Genomic DNA, 22,801 nt, shown 5'->3' on the forward strand with positions numbered 1-22,801 from the left:
GCATAAAGGAAGGTAAGTAATGCAAGCCTCTTTCAACAAAACTCTAGCATTATCAGTGTATGAGATTTATAAATGGGAGTGATACAGTGATATCAAATGGTACACTATTTAATTTGGATGTCTAGGTTGATATAAGGCATCTTTTTTCTCATATTTTGTCACTAAATTCAAGCATAGAAGTGAACTATACTGGGAGTTCCTTGTTTCTAAATGTCACATTGATTTAAAATATAACACAAGTATTAATTGTTAATATTGACAAAATAATTATTTCTATTATAAAATCACTAATTTTGTCTCACTCTAAAATCCCATTTTATATGCATTCTATAATATATCATAATTGTATCTTGATTTTAAAGCAAATATCCATTTTTGGTAGAGTCGATGAATTTATCGGATGGAATACCTCTAGGATTCAAGTTGGAGAGAAAGCCAAAGGCAGCATTTTGCTCTGTTTTAAACACCTCCAGACTGTGGGCCTCCTTTCTCCCCAGGGTTCGTTGGCCACTAGCCCATCAGGACAAAGGAACAGAGTTGCTGACCAGTGTTTCGGGTGGCCTGGGAGTACAAATGGAAATGGCAACATTCCAGGATCAGCTTCGGGGAGACACATCAACTTTAATTGGCATGAGTCAAGCATTATGTAGTTTGGGGAAGGAGGTAGAAATATCCAGGGTGGGCAAAGGTCACTGGCTTCGGGCTAAGGTTCTGAGATGCCTCACTAGCATGGGGAGGCACCCCAGGAACCTCAGGTGCTAAAAAAAAACCTGTAATCTAGCCAAGACTACACAACATTCTCAAGGTAAAGGACATGGGGGTTTTGAGCTCCCCAGACAAGGTCAGTGAAGGAGAAGCCCTGCTGGTAAAGAGAGTCTGACCTTTTGCACCAGGCTCAGGGCTTTCAGATGTCACACTTCAACCTTAATTACCGGGGTTTCTCCTCCACACAGGGCCCCCAGTCCCTTTAACTGTAGAAATAAAAGCAAGTAAAAGTTTAAAGGACAATCATAGGCTGACAAGAAACAAAGGGAATCACAAAGCATCAGTACAGAAAGTGTGGTTAAGGTAGCCAGAGTGTAGTCTTTGGTGGATGCTAAAAGAGATGGGATGAGAGCCTCCCACCTGATCAAAGAATAAGGATTCCTCCCCGATGCCCTCACAATGCATCCCATGCACACTCTGTTTTGTGAAGAATCAGGAAAAGCTCTACTTTCAAGGTAGATATTATTCCTGAGAAGGAGTTGTGATTAGATCAGTTTGGATAATTTACAATGTGACAGTTCTCTTCCTAACTCTTCCAACAATGTAAATTTCCTCTAAGCAAATAAATAAAGAAGAGCCTTCTCAAAAAATAAGGGCTTCAGAGGGAGAAATCTATTAACCCAATAACTATGTCGTTTAAGAATGACTGCTGTTTGACTGGAGAGATGACCCAGCAGCTAAGAGCACTAGTTGCTCTTCCAGAGGTCCTGAGTTCACTTCCCAGAAACCACGTAGAAGATCTCACATCCTCTTCTGGCATACAGATAGAGCACTCATATACATAAATAAACAAATCTTTTTAAAAATAGTTTTTAAAAAAAAGAATAATTGCTGTTCATTGCCAAAATAAAATGTTTCCAACTCCGAAGCTTTCTCAATTTTTAATGAGGAATCAAAGTAAGAAATGAATTATAATATTGGGCACACATTTGATCCCAGCGTTTAGGAAGCAGAGGCAGGTGGATTTCTGGGAGTTCAAGACTAACATGGTCTATATAGCAGCTTCCAGGATATCTAGAGTTACATAGAAAGACAATTAATTAATTAATAAACAAATAAATAAGACTGCATCCCAATTCACAAAACAATTTTCTCTTATTATAGAGAATATATCTGTTCCATTAAAACAAATTTGACCATGACTTTCTAAATGATTTTTCTTTCCACTGATAAACCCACACCTTCAATTAGTGTCTGTCACCTACTCAGCCGGCCATATCCTCTACATATCCTCTACATATCTACAACAATGTTACTGTTCTCCTTCTTGTACTGGATTATTATTCCATATGTTTGTAAAATTGAACAAGCTGTCCTTCCAAATGAATATGTCTGCAAACTTTTACTGTTCCCATAAGCCTTTGAAGGAGCCAAGATTTGGTCCTTGGAGAGCAGACAGCACCACTAAGAGTTGAATCAGAAGGCAAGGTAAGAGTAAAGTCTTCTGCTCTGTGAGAAACACAGCCGTGTGAAAAAGTGATTACAGAACACATAAAGCACTTGTCGTGTACAAAGGTCCAACCTATAAACTTTCCATCACCCTCACCTATATCTCTATCAGCTCAATGAGATAAGGACTATTTGGCTGACCCCATTTCACAGATGAAGAAAGGAGGTAGTTTGGCCAGCTTACTCTGTCATGGTAGCTCTTAACCATTGTCCTGCCTACCTCCAAAATCCTTCCTTTTAAAATATTAACATTTTCTATTTGCATTCAAGTCAACCAATATTTAACAGAGAGAAAGGGAAACATCGTAACTAGAACACAACATCATAATTGGCATAAAACATTGTCCTGCAACACAGAGAAACAGAGTATCTTCACGGGTTGAATGATGAGGAATAACTGCCCAGGTTTTTTTTTTTTTTTTTTTTTTCTCTGCCTCTGCGCTACAGTGAACCATGTGACCTCTCTGAGCTTCAGCATGTTTATCTTCAGATTAGATGGTTGAGAGAGAAGGTCTCGAAAGACTCACTACCTCAAACATTCTAAGAGTCTGAAAGCTGCTCAGGAGAAAATGAAGCCCAAATCAAGAGAACAATATAAGTAACGTAAGTAGCAAAAATAAGTGAATGAATAAATATTTTTTTAAAAAAAGAGGTACAAACAAAGGAGTTGAAATAGGGGAGAGGAGGGAAGAGGAGACTCACATGGAAAAAGACTCTTAGATGATGGTGTTGAATTACTGAGCTTGCTGGGTGGGGCTATTAAAGAAAGCACTACTTGGTGACACTGACACATGCATTTAATCCTAGTACTTAGGAGGCAGAGGTTGGCTGATCTCTGCTTGAGTTCGAAGGTTAGGCCAGCCTGGTCTCCAAAGAGAGTTCCAAGACAGCCAGGACTACGCAGAGAAACCCTGTCTCAAAGAAACCAAATAAAGGATAGATAGATAGATAGATAGATAGATAGATAGATAGATGATAGATAGATAGATAGATAGATAGATAGATAGATAGATAGATAGATAGATAGATAGATAGATAGATAGATAAGAAGTGTTATTAAAATGTAATACCTTTTATATAACTTGTTGCTTTCAAATAACAATAAGAGCCAAGTCCAGTGGGAGGCAACTAACTACAGCATGAAGTAGACAGGTAATACTGGGGGGGGGGGCGGGAAGGAACACAGGCTGGAGAGCTGGGGAAGTGCTTAGGAGGGACGGGGTTTCCTGGGTGGAGGCTGCAGGGGTGAACCACGAATTCACAGGAAAGAAGAGCAGCACGCCCAGCGGCGCTGAGCCAGGATCACGCATTCTTCACATGCCCCAGATATCTGCTGTCATGGTCATCTCACCCCCAATCCTTCACTCTGTCCTCAGAAACATCTGGCAGGCTAGCGTTGAAACTGTGGGGTGAAAGTCAGCCAAGAGTGTCTAGAAATGAGTTACTTCTCAGATTTAATTACTTCTCAAAACCTGTCTGGAAAGAGGAATGACGGAAGATGCAACCTGGCGCCCTTCCCTGCCTCCTTCTGGAAATGGAGAGAACCCAAAATATCTGAAAGCTTCTAAAAGTTTTGCTGGATATGAATCTTCTGGGTAAACTAATGTTTTTGATTTGTACATAAATCAGATCAGGTTTTTTGTTGTTGTTATTGTTGGTTTTTTAACTGGGTGGGTCTCTTATTGAAGACAATCCCAAGGGACAACATGAAATCACAGGTCCATAGACCTCACTCTGCAGGGAAAGGCGTGTCTGCCTTCTTACCAACTCCAGATCTGATGTACGTAGAAGTTCCTGACCCGGGCCTCTTCCAGATTTTACGTTTGTGAGAGTCAACCAGAGGCCTGAAGCATCTGGAACATTTTAATATCATAAGTTCTGATCTTCCTCATGTATTTGAGAAGTGAAAATACTTGGGCAGTTATTCCTTATCATTCAACCCGTGAAGATGCTCCGTTTCTCTTTGATGTAGGACGTTTCACTCCAATTTTGATGTTGTGTTCTAGTTACAATGTTTCCCTTTCTCTCTGTTAAATATTCTACTTCTTGCTGTCTGAGTTATAAGAACTATTTTAAAGTCAGTTATACGAACTATTTTAAAGTCGGCATTGGGCACTTACTGTATCCTGTTGTCTGGCTTATTTCTCATCAGGAGTTTTTCCTGTTTGTTCCTTGATACCAGGATACCGTGGTGGTCCTGCCCATATGGGGTCGCTCCGCTTCATGTTCATTCCTCCTGAAGTGATGAAGCAGATAGAAAATGAAAGAACAGGCTACACAATACCTTATTATGTGCCCTAGCCCACAACAGAGCTGCTAAGATTGAAAGCTGTAACTTTCAGTGGATTTGGGGCTCAGACATTGCAGAAATAGCTGTTCTAGCGGCTGCTGGGTTGCAGGACCTGGGGGTTGCTCGGAGGCCATTCTGCACTACTTATTTAAGCTGCTCACTCCGTGTACCTCTGTTTCCTCGACTGCCAAAAGGGAAGTGCCTTTCTATGTTTCTGCCTCGTGGCTGCGATTTTGGACTCGTGGGATGCTGGGCCACCGACATGCCGCTGGGAAGGTGAAATTCTGTCGAAGACAGAGGTCCCAGCCCATGTTCTCCCGGTAAGAAACAGCGGGGGCTAGAATGGAAGTTGTGGTTCTCAAACTCCTGTGTACCCAGACACTGCTGGAGACCAGGAGCAGTTGGGAATGGGAGCCAGCAGGTCCAAAATGAGTCCAGGAGAGGGGAATTCAGCTTAGCTCACGGTGAGTGCCAGAAGTAGAGGGGCCTTCTATGGGAGTCATAGGCTTGACTCTGTAGGAGGAAGGTCTCCCAGGCAGTCCTTGATAAAAGAGACAATCCTTGCTTGTCCAAACTGTTTTATTCATGGTAGATGAGGATGAAAACACTCAAGGTAAACCAGAGATTAAATACCATTTGCCAGAAGGGAAGCCCATTGGCTAAACACTAGAGACCTATCCAAATGTCTCATTATATAGAGAACTCTAGGCTCTATGCTACATGAGCAGTTGTCAAGGTCCTCCTAGTGGGCTGTCCTAGTCACGTGCTGCAGAACCAGAACCTGGTCGGGAGCTAGATCGAACTGCTGCTGTTCTCAATTATGAGATTTATCGGTGTTCTGAACTTGCTACGACCTTACCAGTTCTTCCGTCTGGTGGCACAGTCCACTGCCCCACAGGGAAGGGTCATGGTGCTTGCTGTGTAGGGACTATTTGCAACATGAAGTGAGTCCATTCAGGTAAAATGGCATATGGTCCTTAGTGGACACGGTAACCGCTAAGAAATGTTAGTAACTTACTATCTTTAAAATCTTTTGTTCTAGGACCAGGAGTCAATAAGAATTATAGACCTTTCCAGAAAAACAGCTGCCAGACTTCCTCACTGGCAGAAGGCAGATTCTGAGCATATCATGAGACTCCACTCTGAGGGAAGAGCTTGTTCCCTTCTCATATCCATACCCCTTCCTCCTCTAAGTAGGTGACTCCCCATTAGTGAGGCTGTCAAAGAAGAACAAGCTCAGATGGTGGAGGAAACAAAGCCTGTCTACTTTGCTCACATTTCCTGTGTTTATTTCCTCAGCTCTGAAAGTATACACATGAGTAACATTATTATACATACAGGTAACATTACTGGATTGAACAGGTTGTATTTGGGGATATATATGTATACCAATATACATATATGCATGCAATAACAATTAGTGAAACAAGAGATCATGAATTTAAAGAGGATGGGGAGAGGCTTATAGGAGGCTTGGAGGGAGAAAAGGGAAGAAGGAAATATTGTGATTATATCATACCTCAAAAATAAAAGCAATCGAAATTTAAGATAAAAAGAACTGCCAATATAAATGAGTAGATCACTTGCCAAGTACATGCAAGGTTCTGCACTCACTCTCCAGCTACATGCGTACGCACGCATGCACACACACACACACACACACACACACACACACACGGACACACACACGGACACACGGACACACGGACACACGAACACACGGACACACGGACACAGACACACACAGACACACCCCAAAAGAATAATGAATACATCTTAAGGTTTCATTGTGTACTCAACACTTTGCTAAGTGTTTTTACACTAAACAAATTCAATTAGACTTTGTAACAAGCCTATAGAATAGATGTGAATATTGTTTCTGTTTAATAGGTGGAAAAGCCAAGGACTAGAACATGTTTGGACCTCATACTATCTTGACACTTAATTTGCTTGTTTTTCAAATTAACCAACTATAATAGCTAGCTATACATCATTTCATAGTGGTTTATGGAGAACCCCTTCTGTTTTAGGTACTATGTTACTATTGAGAACTGAAAAAAACATTACTTCCATAGAGCTGACATGCAATTTAGATGAGATGGACATTATACATGGCATGTAACATAGCTAGAACATTAAGAGATGATTATTTTAACCGGAGGTAGGGAGCTGCGTAGAGGTCAATAAGAGGAGATCAACATGCAGAGGGAACCACAACCAAAATAAGAGATCTAACTGAGCTTCATCAGGAAGCTGAGATCTGAGCAAGGTCTAAGGGAAGATGGGAGATTTATCGGGGTGGGACCTGGAACAAAAGGAGTAGTATCTAGTGCAAATGCCTTCTTATTATTACAGTTTAAATTTACTTATTATTATTAGAGTTAAAAATTACTTAATTTGTCAGGAAATCAGTGAAAAGGCCAGGATGACCTGGGAAGGAAGTGAGGTCAGCAACACAAGGTCAAAGCCATAGAGAGCCTGTCCGCCATTATAAAGGTGGATTTTACTCTGAATACAATGATTATTAAGTCTTAAATAAAGTAGTACTGTTGGTGAGCTTTTAAAAAGAATCTGCCTATGCAATGTATTGAAAAAAACTAAATGTGTAAGGAAGCAAAAGATAAAGTCAGAGGAACAATTATAGATGTCAGAATAATTAAGATGAGGGATGGCTAGAGATGGCAATGAGGAAGATAGTGAAGTGTTTTGTTTTAGTCCTAAATGCAGCTTACATAAACTAGGAAAGAAGCATGGGAAAGCCCTACAGCTTCTGAGTTGAGTTGCTGGATAGCATTAGTACTAAGATATCATTGACAATATCAAAGCTAGCTTGAGCTCTAAACGATTTGCATGACTGTAGGGGAAAATAAGGGAATTGACTTGGTGCTTGCTTAATTTGAGATGTCTGCTAAGCTACATCCAAACATATCAAATAGGCAGACTGGTGTGTTGTTATAAAGCTTGTGATCCCTGGGAAAACACCATAGACTCAATCCAATTATAATTAAAAGATTTATTGATTAGCTGCTAGCAGAATGAACAATCTCTGAGCCGCATTTGTTTGCTATGAAGGAGGGGAAGGAGGAAAGGCGTTCAAAGGGGAAAAAACCTTATGAAGACCTTCAATATCTATGCAAGCAAGTAAAAAGCTGTTCTGTTGTGACAAGTTAAGTGATTAAGGCAACACAAAATAATCTTTGGGCATCTGTGTAAGCAAGTTCCAAAAGCAATAAGATCAGTTAGTCAAATCACAACAAGTAGACAGTCACAGTTATACATTTTTGGTTGGGGGCCACTGAGCCAGGGTTAATGGGAACTTATCATTCAGGAACTGGAGTCAAAGAAAATTGGCTGCTGGGTACCAAGATAAATGCCTGACATAAAACAGAGGTTCTTTAGACATAAGATTTGTAAGCCTGAATCTCAAGGGGGTCCAAGCTAGAGATGTGACTTGCAGTAGAAGCAGTCACATTCTTGTGCCTAAATATAATTAACTGTATATGTGTAGTTCTAGAGCATTGCATTGCAATTAATAAGTCCTTGAAGACAGATAGCAAGAAAATGAAAACTGAGGGAGAAAAATAGTCAAGATGACCTAGATGTCAATAGATTAAAAGGAGAAGGGGGGAGGGGGGAGTCAGAGGGAGTGATCCACTGTGTCAGATACAACATGAGTCATTAAATTGGCCATTAAAATTAGTCATTCAGAGACCAAAGTTGACTTTAAGGAGTACATTTTGGGTTTAACAAAGTAAAAGAATGAAAGCTAGGTTGCATTGCATTGAGAACAATGGGAGAAGATAGGCTGTAAGAATAGAAATATGGCAGAGAAGCACCTGAAAAAATGTTCAACATCCTTAATCATCAGGGAAATGCAAATCAAAACAACCCTGAGATTCCACCTCACACCAGTCAGAATGGCTAAGTTCAAAAATTCAGGTGACAGCAGATGCTGGCAAGGATGTGGAGAAAGAGGAACACTCCTCCATTGTTGGTGGGATTGCAGGCTTGTACAACCACTCTGGAAATCAGTCTGGCGGTTCCTCAGAAAATTAGACATAGTACTACTGGAGGATGCAGCAATACCTCTCCTGGGCATATATCCAGAAGATGCCCCAACTGGTAAGAAGGACACATGCTCCACTATGTTCATAGCAGCCTTATTTATAATAGCCAGAAGCTGGAAAGAACCCAGATGCCCCTCAACAGAGGAATGGATACAGAAAATGTGGTACATCTACACAATGGAGTACTACTCAGCTATTAAAAAGAATGAATTTATGAAATTCCTAGCCAAATAGATGGACCTGGAGGGCATCATCCTGAGTGAGGTAACACATTCACAAAGGAACTCACACAATATGTACTCACTGATAAGTGGATATTAGCCCCAAACGTAGGATTCCCAAGATATAAGATACAATTTGCTAAACACATGAAACTCAAGAAGAATGAAGACTGAAGTGTGGACACTATGCCCCTCCTTAGAATTGGGAACAAAACACCCATGGAAGGAGTTACAGAGACAAAGTTTGGAACTGAGATGAAAGGATGGACCATGTAGAGACTGCCATATCCAGGGATCCACCCCATAATCAGCATCCAAACGCTGACACCATTGCATACACTAGCAAGATTTTATCGAAAGGATCCAGATGTAGCTGTCTCTTGTGAGACTATGCCGGGGCCTAGCAAACACAGAAGTGGATGCTCACAGTCAGCTAATGGATGGATCACAGGGCTCCCAATGGAGGAGCTAGAGAAAGAACCCAAGGAGCTAAAGGGATCTGCAACCCTATAGGTGGAACAACATTATGAACTAACCAGTACCCCGGGGCTCTTGACTCTAGCTGCATATGTATCAAAAGATGGCCTAGTCGGCCATCACTGGAAAGAGAGGCCCATTGGACACGCAAACTTTATATGCCCCAGTACAGGGGAACGCCAGGGCCAAAAAGGGGGAGTGGGTGGGTAGGGGAGTGGGGATGGGTGGGTATGGGGGACTTTTGGTATAGCATTGGAAATGTAAATGAGCTAAATACCTAATAAAAAATGGAAAAAATATCAGATAAAAAAAAAGAATAGAAATACAATATAGGAAAACACTTAAAGGATTTAGGAGAAAAGGAGTTGAGTCAGCTGGATGGCTCATTGGAGAGGTTGAGTAATAATGTTGCTGTTGTTTGGGGATGGAGATGCAATTCCTGTTTGTTCACTGAGATGAATAGTAGAGTAGATACAGGGAACAGATGGGGAGAGGGGAGAAATACATAGACAAGAGAAGATATTTGCTGGAGAAAATTTCCCACAAACCAAAGTTGAAATAGGGTTTATGAACAAACTGTAGAGTTTGTTCTACAGGAAATAGGATATATAGGACATCTATAGTACCAAGTGGGAAGAAATTTCGAATCGGAGGACCATGATAGAGACCATTTGAGAGTCCAAGGCGATATCTGCTCTAACAAAAAGCAAATTCTGTCAACATGAAAGTAGATTGCAAGACATTTATTATAAAATAGTATAAATAAATAAAAATGTAGAAATAATAGAAGGAAAGCAAGAGAATGTGGAGTCTGTGCCTGTGAAAGAAGAGAGGGGGATGTGCAGAGCCTTCCACTCCAGGGAGAGTCTGGAAGTCTGAGACTAATGGAAAGCTTCTACACTAAGATTTACTTTACAGATGTTTTGCATCTGACATGAGGGTACAGCTCTATTAGACTCTCCAGTCATTGGCCTGGGCAGTGTCGGTGAAGAACCGCCATGATATAAACCTCTGAACCCGAAGTGTGCAGTACCTACAAGCTATCTGGCTACTTCCTGCTTCTGACGGATCCTCAGCAGAAGAGCTCAGTGACAAACCTCTATGACTGCCACCAAAGCACAAAGAGATGAGAGAAGAAGCAAACTACCATCTGTGATGGCAGGTAGAGAATGGGTGATTCTCAGTCAGCGTGAAGGGTCTTTTGAAAATCACGTTCCTGATTCATGTTGTGCTTTTGCCTGGATGTGCATAGATGCTCAGATTTAGGGCCCAGGGCAAAGAGAAAATAATTCCGTCAGGGTAGAAGTCTAAGCCATTGAATACAATAAAGCAAGATAGGGGCTTGAGGTATTTGAGGACGTATGCACAGAAGTGAGCAATAATTGACAGAAAGAAGGACATCATGACTTAAAAAAATAAGTAATCAAAGAAACAAACAAAATCAGTCCCAACAGACAGAAAACAAATCATAAACAGATTGTGCTAAAATAGGGCATAGATGAAATTCAGATACTAAAAAGAGAAGACCAGAAATAAGACCTTATGATTAGTGATCAGAAGATAGGACACAAAAGTTGAGACACTGAATTGTAGTTATTAGAAATAAAGGGCCTTGTACGTTACCAAGACAAGTAATGATGATGGTGGATTAAAGGGCAGTTAGAAAGCGGAGAGAAAATTCAGAACAGAAAGTGGGCAGTTAGAGACCTTACTTACATGTATGTTGAAATTAGCAAAAATAAGAAAAGAATAGTAAAAGGGAAACTAATGAGGAGCTGGCAACTAAAATTCACTCATGAACTAATAATTCAAAGGGCAGTAGTGATGGGAAGTGGAGAATACAGTCTGTGTGATACTTATGGTTTGAGGGAGTGAGGGAGTGTGGGAGAGCAATGGGACCCCCTAAACTGCCTCTAGACCCATGGGTACCAGTGCTTTGACAGCTAAATGAACCTTGGCCGATGGACAGAGCCCTGGAGGGGATAGAATCCTCAGGGCAGACATTGGTTTGGGTCAGGACAGGAAGTTAAAACTAACGTGTCCTCTTTTCCAAGTCTTCAAATCGGTCTTAAATAAACTTTGTTACTGTGCACCTTAAAAAAAAGTAACAAGCATTCAAGGTCAGCTCAAGAGATGTGAACCTGGAAGGTAGCTCGTTTTACTTAAAGAGGGAGCTATAGGTGCTAAAGAACTCAGTGGTTAAGAGTACTGGCTGCCAGTATAGAGGAATGCCAGGGCCAGGGCCAGGAATGGGAGTGGGTGGGTTGGGGAGCAGGGGGAGTGGGGGAGGGGATAGGGGATTTTCAGAAAGGAAACTAGGAAAGGGGATAACATTTGATATGGAAATAATGAAAATATCTAATAAAAAAAAAAAGAAAGAAATGTCTTTTAAAAAAAATGAGTACAGGCTGCTTTCACACAGAACCTGGGTTCTGTTTTCTGCACCCATGTGGCAGCATTCAACCATCTGTAACTACAGTTCCAGGGGATCTATCACCCTCTTCTGGCCTCTGTGGGTACTGCACACATGTGGTGAACCTTCTTACAATCAGGAAAACAGGAAGACATAAAATAAAATAACTTTGAAAGGAACTAGTAAAGAAACAAAGACCTTAGGAATCAAAGGACACAGTCCCTGATTTGGCTAGGAAGTTTGCACTGGGAGGTAATAATATTAGAATGTAGGACATGAGCTATCTGGAAGAAACTAGATCCAAGTTGAGGCCAAAATTTAAATAAATAGATAGATAGATAGATAGATAGATAGATAGATAGATAGATAGATAGATAGATAGATAGATAGATAAAGTAAAACTAGACGGTGGTAGAACTAAAGAAAACACACAGCCACTGCTGTTGGCCACAACTGGAAGGCAGAGTGGAGAAGCCCAGCTTTGCCTCTTCTGACACACTTTGGTCACACCAGTGATTTCTCTCCATTCGGCCTCTTTGGCACCCAGGCCACAGTGGAGCTCTGCCACCTGTACTGGAAGAGAAATGTAGGGAAGGGACCAGGAGAGGAGTCTGCAGGTGATTTGCATAGGAATTCAAGAAGCTGATGCTATGGAGAGCTATTTTCTATGCTCCTGACTTCTAGAAGGCCCATAGGAGCATTTCAGGAATTGGGAAGGAATAAGGTTATACTTTGATGTATAAAGAATCATCTAAGAATCGTGGAAGATAAAAGGGGAGGAGCAAGGACTGAAGGCGCCTACCTGGAATCACACCACTAGGCAGGAGGATCACCAATTGGAGGCCAGCCTGAGTTCCAGAACAAAACCTTATCGATAAAGAAAGGGAATTCACAGATACTAGCAGGAGGGAGTGTGACCCTGGAGACTGGAGCTTCTTGGGTCAAATAGTAGGGAAGTTGCTGGCAGACAAGATCTGTAAGAGCGGGAGGCCTTCTCCCTGTTAGTAGGAGAAGATGCCAGAGCATATACACATGTTAAGGGGGAGAGGCTAGAGAATGTGACAGAGATGAAGAATAGAGATGAACGCAAAGGGGAGAAGAAAAGGGGAGGGCAGGGCAAGGAAACTGGAGAACTCTGGCTGTTAAGTATGTCCGGCATCTACTCCCTGGTTTGGGTAAGAACCCTGGCTGACTTTTATTTTCCTAAGAATCCAATCTCCTCCTTAGGTTCTTGGAATGTAGGAATGTAGTTTAATTTCCCCCAAGTTTTGTTTTCTACTGAATTCTAGAATCCCACCTGATATTAAGGCATTGTTTTGAGTATGAATGTGATTGTGGTGTGTGTGTGTGTGTGTGTGTGTGTGTGTGTGTGTGTGTGTGAACAGTAACTTTTTTTTTTCCTGAAACTCACGACTAACTTCTTCTCTCAGGGGTGAGCTTAAATGGATAACTAAATTTTAAATACATAATATGACGTTATCAGTGATTTTTTTTAAAAGCCCATGTTTCATTGACTTAAGTTGTTATCTGCTTGAGTAAACGAAACCAGGGCGTGACTCACCCTGGGAAAGTGGGAAGTGAGTCTGTGGGAACGCATTTCCTATGGTAACCTTAGAAGACTGCAGTTTGTTGTGCCTCCAGATCCCTAAGCACCAAGACATAGAAACATTTACAGCTTCATCTCTGACCTCCCAAGGGCCCTGCTTCTGCCTAGCCTTCTTCAGTGGGGATGTGTGTCTGTAAGAGCGGGAGACCTTCTCCCTGTTTGTTCTCATTAGTATGAGAAGATGCCAGAGAAGGTTGACTTGGCTGGGTGGAGTGTGTTACTACAACAACCTGAAGTAATCACACATCTTTGGAAAGCACCAAAAATCAGGCACAGGAAGCATAGCTCAGCCATTTAGAATATTCAGGAAGGAACTGGAGGCAAGGCCTAGAAATCAGATGCAGCATGGGGCTGAAAATTAGGGTTTCTATTGTTCACAAATAAATCAAACAATGGTATTTTAAAAATAAAAATGTTGTGTGTGGTGTGTTTTATTTAAAAAAAAAAAGCCAAGAATATGTTTTGTAGACCTCGGATTGGCGTGGTGGGAGCAGGTACCTCAGAAGGCCCGTGCTGAGACATTCCCCTCCCACTCGAGATACCAGCCATATGGTGGGTCTAGTATAGACAGATTTTATTTGGGAACATGGGAAGGGGAGTTGAGAAGGGAGTAGAGGCAGAGAAAGAGAAGGGGACAGAGAGAGACAAAGAGAGAAGAGGCTGGTGGAACATGAAGGGGATAGGGGGAAGGTTAGAGGGGGAGAAAGGGGTTAGGGAGAGTGAAGATGGTCAGAGAGTCAGAGAGATAAAAGGGGCAGAGAGAGGGGAGGAGAAGACAAACAGCCCTGTTTATAGCAAGCCAGGCCTACCTGGTGTTGCCAGGTAACTGTTGAACAGAGCCTAGAAGAAATGCCAACAATGCTTTCATCACCAAAGTAGAGATTTTTTTTCAATGTCTTATTATTTTTGCTTTCACTAAAAATGACTCATACAAGACCTTGGGGTTCTGTTTTTGTTTTTTGTTTTTTGGTTTTTGGTTTTTGGTTTTTTTCCCTCAGTGTACTACGATAGATCCAGTTATTTCTCAGCCTACAGCACTTTGAGTTTCAGTATGGATGTGTCATAGCCTGGCCCAACAACAACAAAAAAAAATTGTCAACAAGACAATGATTGTGAGAGCTAATGGCCACCTCCATTAACACATGCAAATTAAGCATATTCAAGGACTGCTATATAGTCAACGTTTTTGGATTTCAAATATGAATACAGTCCTGTGGTACTCGCTTCCTTTTCTGTGTGAGGACTTAATGTCTTCCCATTTGTCTATATTTGCTTGAGTTCCTTTTAGCTTGGAGATTTTGGGGGAGGGGAGTGAGGAGAGAGAGAGATGGAGAGATGGAGGGACAGAGAGACAGAGAGGGGGCTGTCTTCCTCAATCCCTTTCCACTTTACTTTTCTGAGTAGGGTCTCTCAGTGGGTTCCAGACCTTGGCTTTAGGCTAGCCTGGCTAAGCCTCTTGTGGTAGGATTACACAAGTGTACCACCATATCAGGCTGTTCAGTATAGATCATTGTGCCTTCTTTACCTACTGAGCCTTAGCTCCAGCTCAGTTTCTGGGTCTTAACAACTGAAAAGCAAATCCTTGGCCAATGTTCTGAAGTGTTCCTTCTACGTTTTCTTCTTGTCAGTTATAGTTTCTGGCCTTGTTTTTCTGCTTTTCACCCACTTCAAATCGGTTTCTGTAACTGCCAAAAGTGAGATAGCTGTCTAGTTTCACTTGGTTTTGGGTTGATTTCCATCTCTCACTGTTTTTTGAATAGATTGTCTATTTCCAATCTATATCTTTACTACTTTTGTCAAAATCCAGTTGGTTGTGGATGAGTTTACCACCAGGTTGCCAGCAGTCTGCATGTCTGTATGTCTGTCTGTTTTTATGCTGGTTTGTTCACTCCAGCTTATTACATTTTGATTCAAGATAGTTTGTTTTGTTCTTATTGATCAATATTGAATATTCAAGGAGGGGGTTGTCTTATCAATATTTTTGTTTGTAGTTTTGCAGAGAATTCCCTTGATATTTTGATAGGAGTTATGTAGAATCGGAAACTTGCTTTGAGTAGTGTAAACTTCTTTCTGCATTTTTATTGGGAATCCCATACATACACATAATGAATTTTGCTCAAATTTAACCCCTACTTCCTCCCCCCCACCCCAGTTTCTCCCTAAGCATCAAACTTCAACCTCCCGATTTCATGAATTCACAATTTGTCTTTTTAAAAAACAACTCAGTGTGGCTACTTTGACAACACAGATTTTTCCGATCCACAGCCATGGGTTATCTTTGCTTTGTATCTTGCATTAATGTTTTGTAATGTTTTACTATATCTTTGCTTGAATTCATTCTCACGTAATTGTTGTAGCTACTGTAAATATGGTTGCTTCCTTGATTCCTGTCTGCCATTCAATGATACTACTGACATTTTATGTGTTGATTTTATATCTTGCAATTTTTCAGAATGAAAATATTAGTTCAAATAATTTTAGCAGTATTTGGGTTTTTTTTTTAATTATCCAATGTACATACAAAGAAAAGTAACATCCTTGTTTTGAATTTGAGTGAACTTTCTTTTTCTGTTGTTTGATTGCCATGTCTAGCACCCCCTCCCATTGCTATTTTAAAATAAAAGTACTAAATGTACACATCTTTTTTATTTGAAAATAATTTTTCATAAAATATATTCTGATCACAGTTTCCCCTCCCCCAACTTCCCCCATATCCTCCCTGCCTTCCTACTCCTCTTCCTCTTTCCCCCTCCCTCTCCCCCTCTCCCTCTCTCTCTTCTTCCTCCCTCACAAGTCCCCCTCCTTCACAGGAGCACACCTCTCATGGCCAAGTTCAGTCTGCACCCTTCCAGATGCCTCTGGTTATTCTCTTGCTCCTACAATAAAAGCCTTCTCTTCAACCACAGTTTGGAGCAGTCATACCCTCATTTGCATTCAATTGTGTCCCTTTTTTGTTTTGTTTTGTTGTTTTATTTTGTTTTGTTTTGTTTTTATATCAGGATACCACAATTGGGCTTATAGAGCAAATTTGGAAATTTTTTCTCTACTTTAATTTTTCAGCTGTTGAATGGAATTTTCTATAGATGTATATTAGTTTTTTTCAGGTCTAGAATAACCATTTAATACCTGTGTTTCTTTTTTTTTTTTTATTTTCTATCTGGAAGATCCATCTATTCTGAAAGTAGGGTGCCATAATCCCTGGACACCTTTTGTCTCCTATAGCCTGTTTGGGCATTTTGTGTGTGTGTGTGTGTGTGTGTGTGTGTGTGAGTGTACTGTTCTTTTGCTTCCATATTATGGTTTCTAATTTTGTGTTTTTATGCTGTGTGTGTGTTGTGTTTTTTCTTTGCTTTTGTTTGCTTTTCACTTTGATTGGTTTGATTGTCTGTTTTTTTCCTAAAGAGAGAGAGAAAGAAGATGTGATATTGGTTGACTGGGGAGGTGGAAGGATCTGGGAGGAGTTGGGAAAAGGAGCCATGATCAGAATATATTATTTGAAAGACATTCACTTTCAATAAAAGTCCCCTACCACTGTATTACAGCCTGCCTCTTTTATTCCAATTAATATTTGCTTTATTTATTTTTGGCTTTCTGGATTGGATGCATACTGTACCAGTAAACTATTAAATCACTCTGTGCTCCCGGCTGGGTGTGGTGAGCTCTGGATTCACAAATAAAAGACACACACGGTGCCTTTATATTTTATTATGCCTTAGCTAGCTAATACTTTCTAAACCTATATTTCATCTCTGCTACTCCAGACTCAGTCAGGGGAGTGGTCCCTGGAGCCCCTTTCACTGACTCCTACGTTGACTGGCTCTTCCTCCAATATCTTTTCCTGCAAGGTCTCCTACACCCTCCTCATGGTGGAATCCCTCTTCCTGTCTTGCCCCATAATCTGAAAACTCCTGCCTCTAACCTCCTGAGCAATCATTGGCCACTGACTCTTTACTGACCAGTCAAAAAACCAGCTGTTGGCAGGGACCTGCAGCAGATTCCCACATAAGCACAAACCAAATCCCCAACAACATACATACCTAAAATTGTTATTTTCTGTCTCTATCATTATGCTCTTTCTTACTTCTTTCTTGGACTTCTGGCTTAATGTCTAATGTATCTGACATAACTATTGCTCCTTCTGTCTTCCTTTGGATTTCATTTGCATGGACTTGGTCTTCCAAACTTTATTTTCAACCTTGCATGTTTAGAAATGAAGTGAAGTTCTTCAAAGTGACACACAAATGACATTTTAAAAATCCATTTAGTTATTCTGTCTTTCACTTTGAGAATATCATTTATTATGTTAAGTGAACTGTTTTTCACAATGGCACTAATTTCTAGCGTTTTGTCTTTTTTTTTCAGTGTTACTCTCTTTTTTTCTTCAGAGATATGATTCTTACCCTATTATTATTGGTCTATCTAGATTTCTTTTGTTTTTGGTGATGTTATCAAAATTGGGACTCACAACTGTATCCCAAGACAGGTCAGCCACTAGCCCTCAGCAATTCCATAAGAAGGGCCAAATTAATAGCAAAAAGTAGAAAACAGAGACTTATTCAATGTGGCCATATTGAAAAGAGCAACAAAGGAATCCAGCAAAGCCTCAAGTCCCAGAGTCCTAAGGTGAGATCAAAGTTCAAATAAAAGGTCAAAAATATGTACAGCCAAGTAGTCCTGGCCAAGGTGTGGTTTTGCTTGCCATTGAACCATCATTATCTGGATTTCAGTCTCATCTTGTAGAGTAAGGGTCCATGATTCACTGAAGAATGATACCCCAGACTCAAATAGTATGTAAACTCAAAGAGTATTTTGTTCTACAGAAGTCTAGCATGCTGGGGTCTCCCATTACCAGGATAGAGAGACTTACAAAATGAGCTCACAGGCCCACTTTAAGCACCTTAGGGGAATTCTGGGGTAGGTGACCTCTATCTTAATCTGTTGGGTCCATCTCAATGGAAATTCCAGAACCATTACTGTGACATGGGGCTGGAAACTGTTTCTGAGGAAGTCTGAAAACTGTTGCTGAGGAAGTCTGGAAACTGCTGCAGACCCATTGTCCTTGCCTCAGGCCATGTGGTAGGGCAATTTCTGAGGCCCGGACTTATCCAGTTCTTGGAAACAGATTTAGGCCTTGTCTCTTGAACTGCCAATTTGAAGCCTGTCATGGAGTCAGCCTAGCCTTCTCGGTAGAACATAAAACTTCTTTGAGGGAGATTTTGTTCCAGCGTGAGATTCCAGGGACAATTCCCATATCTTTAGCATTGATCGTTTCAATAATTGGATGGTCTGAGAGGTGGAAGTGTCCATTTAGAATATCTTCATTTCTGCCAGAGCAATTAGATTTCCCCACTTTCTGTTTTAACACCTCTGTCTTAGAGTATGTCTATGTCTGAAACAAATGTGCAATTATTTTGGCCATGATGATTTGGGTTCTTAGTATTTCTCTTCTATCTCTGGGATTAATACTAATCAGATATGCAGCTAGATGTATAAATATGTATATTTAAAGACACTAAAATCAAGTGAAAATAGCTGCTTACAAAGTAACCATTCAAACACAGATTTGAACCAATTCTTTAAAAGAAGTTTCACTTTTGAAACACTCTCCTGTGTAGTCAATGTTTTTAAATGTAAACAGCAGAAAACTAAATATATGTTTTTTAAGAAAACATAAAATCTGGCCTGGAGTTCACCACATAGAATAAAACAACATCTTTTAGAATATGGCAGGCAGCTATTTAGGGGAGATGCATACATACTGTTCACAACAGAAAGACACCAGAAAAAAACACCCAGATTATTTTTAAACAAACAGCCCAGATGCATCTACCATATGCTAAGAACCAAGCAACTACAGTTTAGCTGAGTGGTCCTTTTAATGGTAATAACTAGATGAAGCTTACACAGTGTGGAAAAATAAAAATTTACAAAAATGGTTTGACTAGCTACTCCATTATCTCCTGAAACACACATTGAGAGGAGTACTCAAAACACACAAACACAGTCACATTTTAAAACGAATGGATCAAACATATTGAGATATTAGCTAACCTTAAGGAAGAATAGTCAAAATAGATGGCACACACCAGAGAGAAAGAATTTGTAAAAACTAGATTTTATAAGTCAGTTTACATTAGATTTCAACTGGGCATTCAGGCCAAGCTCACTTTTACTTATATGTGAGACATGCTCTCTCTCTCTCTCTTCCTTTCCCCCTCTGAGTCTCTGATTTTTATTCTCCAAAACCAGCCTCCCCAAACCATAAAAGCAATCAGAGGTACATTTCATAAGATGGATGCACATTAGCTAAACTTCGTAGTCTTCACTTTTTGTAAGTAGTTTCTGGAATTTACAGTCTATTCCTGAAGCTGGTGCCTTATGCCTTTTTAAAAAAGTATTATATATTTTCTTTATTTACATTTCAAATGTTATCCCCTTTCCTGGTTTCACCTCTGAAAACCCCCTTCCCCTCCCCACTCCCCCTTCTCACCAACCCACCCACTCCTGCTTCCTGGCCCTGGCATTCCCCTACACTGGGGCATAGAGCCTTCACAGGACCAAGGAACTCTCCTCCCATTGATGACAGACTAGGTCATCCTCTGCTACATATGCAGCTGGAGCTATAAGTTCCAACATGTATACTGTTTGGTTGGTGGCTTAGTCCCTGGGAGATCTGGGGGTACTGTTTCGTTCATATTGCTGTTCCTCCTATGGGGCTGCAAACCCCTTCAGCACCTTGGGTCCCTTCTCTAGCTCCTTCATTGGGGACCCTGTGCTCAGGGTAGGCTTCGAGCATCCACCTCTGCATTTATCAGGCACTGGTGGAGCCTCTCAGGAGACATCTGTAACAGGCTTCTGTCAGAAAGCACTTTTTGGCATACACAACAGTGTCTGGTTTTGGTGATTGTATATAGGATGGATCCCCAGGTGGGGCAGTCTCTGAATGGTCATTCCTTCACTCTCTGATCCATACTTTGTCTCCGTAATTCCTTCCATGGGTATTTTGTTCCCCCCTTCTAAGAAGGATTGGAGTATCCACACTTTGGTCTTCCTTCTTCTTGAGTTTCATGTGGTTTATGAATTGTATCTTGGGTATGCCAAGCTTCTGGGCTAATACCCACTTATCAGTGAGTGCATACCATGTGTGTTCTTTTGTTATTGGGTTACCTCACTCGATAATATTTTCTAGTTCCATCCATTTGCCTAAGAATTTCATAAAGTCATTGTTTTTAATAGCTGAGTACTACTCCATTGTGTAAATGTACCACATTTTCTGTATCTATTCCTCTGTAGAGGGACATCTGGGTTAATGGCATTTATGTTGCCCTTTCAGTAAAAGTTTACATATAGCTCCTATAACATCTTGACAAGCCCAGTGCTATAACAAAAGGAAGATGACATAGTACTACAATTTAAGTATATAAAACATTTAGTTAAGCATCGTCTACTGAGATACCAAGCTTTTCAAAGAAGAATTCTCAGTATTCCAAGGAAATATTACTATTTGAACAAAACAGGAAAACTGAAGAGATGTTCAGGTGAAGTTGAAGAGGGGGATACTTTCTGGGTTGTCCATTTGACATTGGATGATCAATTGATGTTTGCTTCCTTGGGAAAGACTTTCCCCCAGTCTCACTTCTTCTTAGTTGCCTGTAGTTCTTCATGTAGAATTAGCTTTTAAAGGATCTTGACAAACCAATTGCCAGTTACATAACACACTGTATTATAGGAACAGCTTACCTATAAATATGAATATTGGACTTAACGATCCAATCTACATAGACTCTTTCTTTTGAATGATATATATTTATTATAACAGAGCAGAGTAAAAACCTATAAACACAGACATAAGATTTTAAAGAAAGACAAGTCTTGTCAGACATCAAGTAGTGTGCCTTAGCTAACAGCACTGATATGCAAAGCTAACTAACCCAAACCAGGCTCACCCACTGATTCAGCTATCACAACTATTGACTTGCAAATTAAACTTTCATCACCTTGTGCTTTAACTTTTCCAGACTTCCTTCCTTTAGTATGTTAATTGAGATGTAAGATAATGCTAGGCCAATCTTGGAGCCAGAGTAAATCTCTGTCATCAAGGACCTGCTCATTTAAGCATGGGATTCTCCTCCCTGCCCCCCCCCCCACAATTTATTTTCCCAATGAAAACTACCAGAACCACATTCTAACTTTGAAAATAGGAACTCTGTGTAGTTTCTGCTCCAGCTTCTGAAGCCCAAATTCTCTACCAATTACTCTTCCAAATTGTCTTGGCAGAAGCTTGCAGGTCTACGTCCTCCAGGCACCAAATATGCCTGCGCTCTCCCCACCACCCCCACGCCCAACACAACTTTTTATTCTAAATGATCCTCAACCTTCCACTTTTCAAATTTCCATATCAACAATCAGGGAGAATGGAGCCCTAGCAACATATGTAAATAGTGAAATACATTATTTACAACACCGTGTAATATCTCTTAGCAACTATTTCAAAGCAAAAGCCCGTCTCTACATTGCCAATATGTGTATATTCTAAATGGACCAAGACAAAAGAAATATCTCTATATACAGGCCAACCATGAAACTAATCCTGTAATTTTAAATTTTAACTTTGTCTAGCAAAAGCAATTCAGACATTTTGAGCATTTAATAAAAAAAATATGTTTACCTATCTTTGGGTTATCCCTTTTAAATTCTGTGACTAGATTTGTTGTGATTATAAAAAGATAAAGAAATATTAAGATATGTTCTCTGGCGATTTGGTATGGTGTGGGGGAAGGGGATGCCTCAGTAGACCCATGAGGAGACTGCTTTCAAATATTAACTACGGAAACAGGTTGAAAAAAGAATCTTGTTGGTATTCTGTCTGGACTCCCCCCTCACAGCAACAGCCAGGTAGACCTGGCTGCTTGCCCCCTCCTCTCTCTCTCTCTTGCTCTCTTACTCCTGCTTCTCTTCCTTGCCTCTTGCCCCTTGCTCCCCTCTCTCCCCATTCCTCCCCCATCTCTTCACGTGGTCATGGCCAGCCTCCACTTCTCTACTCTCTCCCTCTCTCTACTTTTCTCTGCCTCAACTGCTCTCTTAACTCTCCTCCCCATGCCCTGAATAAACTCTATTCTATGCTGGTCTCTCAGGGGACCTTCCCTTAAGCTGGATCTCTCTTTGGACCTGTCACTGGACCTACTTTTCCTCAATAGAATGCAAAACTGAAGTGATCCTGAGGTAGAAGAAACGGGAAGTACTGAAACTCATGCTCTAAAGGTTTAGAAGTAATTAAGTCACATAAAACAGAATTTAGCTAATGGAACACTGTCTCCAAAGCACCCTAAAGATAAGTAGTGTACTAACCAGGCTGTTAGAAATGGGTAGAAATTTAGGATGCTAGAATGCTAATGTTTGTTCACCAGGATTAACTTATTAGGTTCAACTCCCATAACAAAAGGAGACAACCTGGACTTTCAATCAGCCATTAGGCCCATCACCACATCAAAGAATGTGTCTCTAGAGAGCTGA

The 22,801-nt window shown here is 40.7% G+C and overlaps 1 long non-coding RNA gene and 1 other non-coding gene across 4 annotated transcripts in view; one reads left to right on the top strand and one right to left on the bottom strand.

Annotated features, from left to right (window-relative positions):
• Gm45968 overlaps nucleotides 1-22,801 on the bottom strand; it is a 161,620-nt gene that overhangs the window by 70,870 nt on the left and 67,949 nt on the right. For all 3 annotated transcript variants that reach the window (XR_001782016.2, XR_001782015.1, XR_001782017.1), the window contains exon 2: nucleotides 4,335-4,450. This is a non-coding gene — a long non-coding RNA (predicted gene, 45968). The remainder of the gene's footprint in view (nucleotides 1-4,334; nucleotides 4,451-22,801) is intronic.
• Mir5118 (microRNA 5118) lies at nucleotides 3,024-3,090 on the top strand. Its single transcript, NR_039578.1, has one exon. It is a non-coding gene; the product is annotated as a microRNA 5118 (primary transcript).

This window comes from Mus musculus, chromosome 16 (assembly GCF_000001635.26).
Source record: "Mus musculus strain C57BL/6J chromosome 16, GRCm38.p6 C57BL/6J".
Classification (NCBI taxonomy): Eukaryota; Metazoa; Chordata; class Mammalia; order Rodentia; family Muridae; genus Mus; species Mus musculus.